Here is an 8,796-nt window from a genome sequence, read left to right as displayed (position 1 = left end):
TCCATATTAGCCCATTATCCATTCCATTTAATTTCCATTAGCAATCACATAATCCATTATCACATTGACAGTAATTGTAGAAATAACAATAAACAAATGCAGAAGACAAGCCAAGACAAGAGAACACAAGAATTTAGCTCAAGACAGGGAAAAACCCCGAGATGGGGAAAACCCTTGATCAATTCTTCTTATTACCAAATATCAAATGTTTAGTGGAAAAAGAGAGATTACAATATTGCAAAGTCAAGGTCAAAATTGACTTGCCAATTTGATGATCAATATCATTGTTCAAATGTCAACGAAACAGCCCAGTCAAATCTGCAATACTGCTATTAGACAACAACACACAAATCATGCCCTAACCAAAAAGGTAACGGTAGTCAACGAAAGAACTCGACTTTCGTCCCTTATAGGCTGATGTAAATTGTTGTAGCTTGTTGCCTAGTTAGGGTTCCACTGTTAAGCCCTTCCTATCAGCCCAAACAAAGCACCAACAGTTGCAGCTTTTTCTCTAGCCCAAGTCCGACCTTTCTACCCTCCCAGATACGAGTCACGGCCTTCTCATGGTTGTCTACACTGAGCTTGGTCCCTCTGTAGTGCTACAAGGAGCTTGTGGTCTGCTTAAACAAGGAATATGCCACCCAAACCTTCTACAAGACGGCCCAGAATTACTCCGTCAAACTCAATCCCTTCATCTGATCATTTCGACCCTCAAGCAGTCACCAAGAAGTGCTCCAACTGCCCTCTTCTACCTTTGTTGGGGTTTGCCCTGATCTACAGCCCAAACAGACAAACAAGGCTCTTTAACTTCCTTGCTTGGTCTCCTAGGGTTGAGGCCAACTTCAGATGGTAATTTGCTATGTAATGATGCACTTGGATGTGTCAAATGAGGTTGGAGGTCACTTCTATTTATATGATATGGAGAGGGGTTCAACTTGTCTAAATAACCCCAAGCCAACCTAGACAAATTACACATGTGTGGGCTTCACTTCAAAAACATATTTCTCCTGGTCCAAATTTAGTGATCTTTAGGTCAATTTTGGTCCTCTCGAAAGGAGGAATCTAATGCAATAATTATCTCCATCAAATGAGGTTTCCAAAGTGGAATTTGGCTCTAGTTTCCAGCTTTAACACTCCCTCTCAACTAGGGAGAATTCCACCTGTCAATCCATCCATCATCATCCCATCCTGTTATCATGAACAATCTATGTATCTTTTCTTGGCTCTATTGAACACTGATATAGATAATAAGAAGAATCGATCGAGAGTAAGTCACAAGACCTTACCACTCTCCACTAACAAAAGGCAATCCATATAACCAAGGGTAGAACCCCAATTAGATTGGATCTTGAGAGATCAAGTTGTTGAACATCATGCGTCCTAGTCACAGGGAGTACGGTAGTACAAGATGCGTCCATCTGTAGTACTATGGTCCCTATCCAATTTTCCCAACCCTATGGCGAGATGAGAGGTACTTCCCAAGAGTCCAAGACTGCAAGGATAGGATGTATGCCAGGGCATTCACAGGAGAAGGTGAACCACTCATCCTACTCATATGCCATAGGAGAAGATGAACCACTCATCATATGCATATATCATCAATCATAGGGGAAGGTGAACCACTCACCCTATGTGTCATATATCACCATGGGGTATCTCAGGGGAAGGTGAACCACTCACCCTATACACAATGCACCTAAGGGGGAAGGTGAACCACTCACCCTATGGTTGCACATAGCTTCAAGAAGTACCCCAGGCCCCCAAGAGCTCCCAAAGCTCAATGTTCAACTAGGACCTTCATAGTAGGGTATTTCCATGACTCCCAACATCTCTCTGAAGGACCTTACCAAGAGGCTTTGTGAGGATGTCGGTAACCTGCACATCCATCCTGAAATGATGGATCTTGATTTCTCCTAGTTGTACCATATCCCAAACAAAGTGATACCTGATGACAATATGCTTGGAATGGTCGTGGAACAAGGTATTCTCTGAATGGCGAATCCTACTCTGCAATATACAACGATGGTTTTCAACACGTGCTCAAATGGCTTACTGAAGAGCTTCCTCAATCAACTGGCTTCACAATAAGCCATGCTTGTTGCTTTATATATTCAACCTCAGTGGTGCTCCCATAGCTACAGACTTCAATCTTTGATTCAACCACGAAATAAAAGTGGATCCCAAGAAATATATTCACACACTATTAACCCAACCAATATCGGAATATCCATGGAATATTAGATTCCCAGCAATGTACCTCAGACCATAGTTAATTGTATCACAGAGATATCTCAATAAGAAACTATCCAATATATGAGGCTTAACCATAAAATGTTTCAGAGTCTTCGTAGCAAGGCATATGTCTGATCAGGTGTTTAACAAGAACACCAAGGCCCCTGCAAGTTGCCTATGTCTGGATCAGTAGATTCTCCATTTTATCAGACCTTTAAGCTTAGGAAGTAGTGCATCAAGGGTAGGTCTTTCATCTTGACTATAAAAGTCAACTCCCTCTTACATTGATAAATGAGAGGAACATCATTTGTTGGATAGACATCATCAATAGATGCATCTTTCATAAGCCAATCATCATAGCTCGACCATAGCTCCCTCTGAATATCGAGAAAGTGACCTTGCCCAAAACATAACCATCAAACTATCTGCAACCTACTACCTTTCCTATCATTAATCCGTTGGTCCATGTGCCAAAGTCATCCAATCATAATCATGCAGCTTCTCTGGTAACAAAGATATATCGAATCATCATCAAAGTCATCATATCGTAATTTTCCTTCATCAACATCCTTTCACATGGTCTTCCTTTTTGTAAAAATCATTGAGCAAGAAGAGTCATCAAGCCATTCTACCAAGGATTCTATATCTCCCTCTTAGGACTTACATCAGTTTGTCATCTAGCCTTCAACAATGTGTTATGCGGAAATTGTATCAGCAAGCTGTGAAAAATCGGTTACCCGATTCCTACTGCAACAACTGATGTTAATTCTTCTAATTATTAATTCGATTAACAATTTACTTGTTGTGTGCTACAACAAATATTGAATTAAATACACTACAGCCTACACCAATATACAGATCAAGCACTAAAAAATAAATGAGACAACCATGCAAATGACACACTTGTTTTTGGACTAAACGTCCCCGGAAAAACCCAATGTGGGAAAACCGGTGTTGCAACTCTAAGGGTTTTCTATTATTAAGCAGAAGTTCTGAATACAAATGTTGGTTGCCCTGTCGACAAACCAGTGACAAAGAAATACAATGGCGGAGAACCTGAGTGAGTTTTACCTCACTTCACCCAGCAGAATCCGATAGCAAAACTGATTGGCCCCAGCTACAACTGTGTTGCCCCTTCGCACTAACTGCGTGGAGTCTCTGAGGCTTTGCGTCAGGACTTCTGCCCACTGTGTCATCTTTCTCGGTTGTTTTGGCAATTCCTGGCTCTCTACGTGGAAGGTAGCTTCCCGCAGGCCCTGCGTCAAGGCTACGTGGGCCCAGACTGGCATAGTGTCAGCTCTCCCAGCTCTTATGCTGCCTACACAAGCTTCTCTTCGCCTCTCTGTATGTATTCCCAAACTATCACTACCCCTCAACTACAAGATCTCCCCAATCGATTTTCCTCCTGAGAACTTCTCACCTCTGAAAAACGATTTCCTCAATCTCTCATTGTATCTTCTCCAACTAACCCTAAGCTTCCATTTATACTTTTCCTGTTGAGAAATCATCGGTCATGATCTAATCTCTAATCAACAGCTAAGATTAAATTAGACTTGATCCTCATCTCTTAGAAGCTTCTCACCCATATTTTCATTAATACCCATTAATATTTTAATTTTCCTAAGTTTAGACTTAGGAACCCCATTAAAAATATTAATTATTTAGTAAAATACAATCCGTGTGGAATTTCGCCTGGGTCTTGGAGATCTCATGTGTTCTAGCCCCTCCACAAAATTTAGGAGCTAGAGAACATCCAATGCTACCCAAAAATCAACACAAGCTTCTAGGAAGCTTGCTTCCAATCAGAGAGGAACTTTGAAGAATCATCATGGTCCTTCTTCAACCACAGTGAAGAAATCCTACCATGAGATTATCCAAAACCAACTGCTTTATTTCTTCATTGCTAGATGATTGTTGCCAATGCATCAAACTACCCAACCCATTATAAGGATGTTCTTCTCATCCAGGCATTTGTATCCATACAACCATTCTTCATAAAATCTTGGCTTTACATGTCAAAGTGTCCAATGATCCAACCAAAAATCAGGGCCCTCTCAGTTCCCTCCTTCCAATGCTTTCTTCAGGAGGCACTTTCCAAAATCATTGACAAGCACTACCAGGCACAATATGTAATAATAAAAGCATGAAATCAAAATAACGATCTATGGTTTCCATGCAACAATGGAAGATGGAATCCTAGGGTTTTTAAATGCAAACCCTAGACCTAAAAATCAAATCATCATCCTCATCAATTTCTCATATATAGATTCTTTATAAACCCTAGAAATCATGAGATAGGGTTCTTACGAGGGAACTAGCAATAGGGTTAGGGTTTTCATTTGGCTAGGGTTTCTCACGAACCATCTAGGGTTATCAAAACTAACAGACCCTTCTATCATATAAACATCTAATCCTCTTGTCATTTCAGACCCTTTGATAGAAATAACATATATTATACATACCTTAGAGTTTACATACCTTTGTCCTTCATGATCATAAGGAATGCTTCCAAGTGCCTACTCTAAGATGCCATGCTTCTTCTTCTAACTGTTCTTCAAGAATGAAAACTTCAAGTGTGCTACAACCCTTATCCAAGATGTCGAATTCAAAGGTGTTGCAATTTCTTTTATTGCAGATATTACTATGGATGAAGATTGCTTCTTTTGTAACTAGTGAATGTAAACTAGATCCTTTGCCTTTAATAATAACTTTTACTACTAGATCCTTGTAGCTTCTTCATCGTAGATAACCTTTCAAAGGATGACAATTCTTCTTTTCGTGAGCTAGCCCTCTTGCTTCAGACTTCTTCTTTCAATGAAGCTACTACAGGGCTTCAAGATAAATTATTGTATAGAATATTTCAAGAAGATTGTTTCTTCTCAAAACTAAAAGAGGATTAATGCCTTTCCTATCTCTATTACAAAAAAGTCAAATACTTTCATTTCTTGATGCATATGGATTTTCCTCAAGAATGATCAAGTTGCCTTCCAATATGTATGATTACAAGATGTACCGAACTTTTTGGAAACACCAATAAGTGTGCTAAAACTTCAAATACATATAGTTCAGAAAATAACACTTGAATGCCAAATACTGAGAATGGATGTTGTCCAAACTTGGATAATGTATATGCTCAGAATAAGTGTCACAAGGTTGGCTTGACCATGCTTGGATTACATGAAAATATATTTCATTTTAGGACTGGAACTTCTTCAACGATGAAAACCTCTGATATACGAGTAACCTCCATAGGTCGACTTCTAGTCTCACTACTAAGTCTGCATAGAATAAATATAAATTCTTGTAGTTTGAACTCATTAAATAGTCGAAGTAATGTTGGTGTTTTAGGGCTGGAAACTTCAAAGATTGATGCTTGATCTGAGAAAACTCTTTTTGCTGGCCCCCACAAGTGTAAATTCAAGTCCGCAAAGCTATCCTTCAATCCGCAGAGGTAAGAACTCCTTCATAATCCAAGGATGAAGACCGCAGAGAAATTTAAGGTATAACCTCAACAGAAATGTGTTGATCCACAAATTTGGTTATGCATAGAAGGTAATGACAAAGGCTAACCAAAGAGTATAAGCTATTCCTGCTTCAGATATTATGTTGTCTCTTATGTTGTCTCCACATGGGCCGAGAGATCAGAGAATAATCACAAGATAACATCAAGATATTGAGAGTATTTCAGCAAGGAAGTGTCTTTTTCATCCTTCCTAACCTAAGGTATCCAATCAATACAAATTGAGGCTTGAATATTTGCTTTCTTCACTAATCAAAAGGGTTGCTTCTAACTGAAACCCTAAACATGATCTCGGTCACCTATTATGCTCAGAGGTTCGGACTTCTTTATTAGTTATTACAGGCCATACGATGGACGTGTCCTCCATAAGTTATGAAACCAACCTCTCGGACCTTCAGAATAGAGCCTTTAGTCTCTCAAAACCTTACAAATTTTATGCATAGTCCTCAAACCCTAAGTTTCTGATTAGGACTTGCAATTATGCCCATATTTTGGATTCTTTTCCTTTTAGGAACTCAGTGCTAGGTATACCATTGTTGATGTGATGAAGCCTTACTTTAGTGATCTTCTTTCCTTGCTAGGACCTGCAAAATAGTTTTTGCAATAAGAGTTTGCAAATGTGCCCTCATAGTTCAATACTTCATGTCGACTTCTCTTTGAAGAGGAAGGAGGCCATGGAGACTTGTCAACAAACTTCGTAGTGATTGCTTTCCCTCTTGCTTGGGCTTGTCCTCACCTGAGCTCTAATACTATGATAGTTTAGGTTAACATGTTCTTTGCTTAGGACAATTACTTCAATGTTCCATATTAGCCCATTTACCATCCCATTTCATTTCCATTAGCAATCACATAAACCATTATCACAATGACAGTAATTGTAGAAAGAACAATAAAGAAATGCAAAAGACAAGCCAAGGCAAGAGAACACAAGAATTTGGCTCAAGCCAGGGAAACACCCCAAGATGGGGAAAACCCTTGATCAATTCTTCTTATTATCAAATATCAAATGTTCAGTAGAAAGAGAGAGAGTACAATAATGCAAAGTCAAGGTCAAAATTGACTTGCCAATTTGATGATCAATATCACTGTTCAAATGTCAACAAAACAACCCAGTGAAATCTACAATACTACTATTAGACAACAGCAAACAAATCTTGCCTTAACGAGAAAGGCAACGGTAGTCAAAGAAAGAACTCGACCTTCTTTGCTTCTAGGCTGATGTAAAATGATGTAGCTTGCTGCCTGGTTAGGGTTCCACTGTTAAGCTCTTCCTAACAACCCAAACAAAGCACCAACAATTGCGGCTCCCTCTCTAGCACAAGTCTGACCCTTCTACCCTCCAAGATAGAGGTCACGACCCTCTTGTGGTTGTCTACACTGAGCTCGACCCCTCTGTAGTGCTACAAGGAGCTTGCAGCCTGCTTAAACAAAGAAGCTGCCACCCAAACCTTCTACAAGATGACCCAAAATTACTCCATCAAACTCGGTCCCTGCATCTGATCATTTCGACCCCCAAACAGTCACCCAGAAGTGCTCTAACTGCCCTCTTCTACCTTCGTTGGGGTCTACCCTGATCTGCAGCCCAAACAGACTCAAACAATCACAAAAACATGCTCTTCAACCTACTTGCTTGGTCTCCTAGGGCTACAACCAAATTCAGATGAGAATTTGCTATGTAATGATGCACTTGGATGTGTCAAATGAGGTTGGAGGTCACTTCTATTTATATGAGATGAAGAGGGGTTCAACTTTTCTAAATAACCTCAAGTCGACCTTAACAAATTACACGTGTCAGCTTCACTTCAAAAACATATTTCTCCTTGTCCAAATTTAGTGATCATTAGGTCGATTTTGGTCCTCTCGAAAAGAGGAACCTAATGCAATAAGTATCTCCATCAAATGACTTGTCCAAAGTGGAATTTGGCCCTAGTTGATAACTTTAACAGGAAGGCTAGTATGTTACCATTCTGAAGTATTTCATGGGATAGTTCTTAACTACCCTACCTATGACAAGGAGCTCTATGCCATGGTGCAAGTTGTGAACAAGTAGAAACACTATCTGATGGGAAAGGAGACAATAATCCACACAGATCATTAATCACAACAATACATGTAGGCCCAGAGTAAGCTACAGCAAACCATGCATTACAAGTGGATAGAGTTTCTACAATAGTTGCGTTTAGTGATAAAGTATAAGAAGGGCAGCAAAAACAAGTTCGACGACATGCTTTCAAGGCCACCCGCATCAAAGATCACAACTTTGGGGAATTTGATGCACATGGATCCATTCACCCATTATGCATACAAAGAGGCATATTCAGAGGATGAGGACTTGAAGGAGTTATTTCAACAGTTGTAGAGCTAGAGTCATGTGCACGATGGTGATAACACAATTGGCTACCATCTCCAAGATGGGTTGCCCTACAGGTTGGATAAGTTGTGTTCCTAAAGGTGAACAATTGTAATTGATCAGAGAGGCTCACACCTCCAGGTTGCAGGGAACTTTGGTGTAGGGAAGACAGTGGCCAACTTGCAGATGTACATGTATTGGCCCAAGATGCAAGAACATGTACCTAGGTTTATAAGAGGATACATGCTTTGTTGTACCAACAAGCCTAGTAATAGAAAACAGGGTCTATATCATCCCTTACTTGTACCCACTCGGCCCTAGAGAGCATTTCCATGGAATTTGTGGGAGGTTTACCAACAACCAGGAAGGGACGTGACTACCTATTCGTGGTAGTTGACAAGTGCAACAAGATGTGTGCTATGATGCCCTATAAAAAGACCATCAGCGAGCAAGAAGAAACAAACTTGTTCTTTGGATAGGTCTAGGTGCACTTTAGGATACCAAGGAGCATTGTTTCAGACAGGGACACAAGATTTCTCAAAGCATTTTGGACTACATTGTGGGAGAAGATGGACACGAAGTTGAAGAGGTCTATAACCTTCCATCCACAGACAAATGGGCAAATAGTAGTCAACAAGACTTTGGTGCATCTTTTGAGGGGTTACAATCAAAAGCATCTGAAGACCTTGGATGA

This window comes from Pinus tabuliformis, chromosome 8 (genome assembly GCF_031772625.1).
Source record: "Pinus tabuliformis cultivar Carrire ecotype Pingquan chromosome 8, CPIR1, whole genome shotgun sequence".
In the NCBI taxonomy this organism is placed as follows: domain Eukaryota; kingdom Viridiplantae; phylum Streptophyta; class Pinopsida; order Pinales; family Pinaceae; genus Pinus; species Pinus tabuliformis.
The sequence above is the reverse complement of the archived record's forward strand: the minus strand, read 5'-3'. Positions refer to the sequence as shown.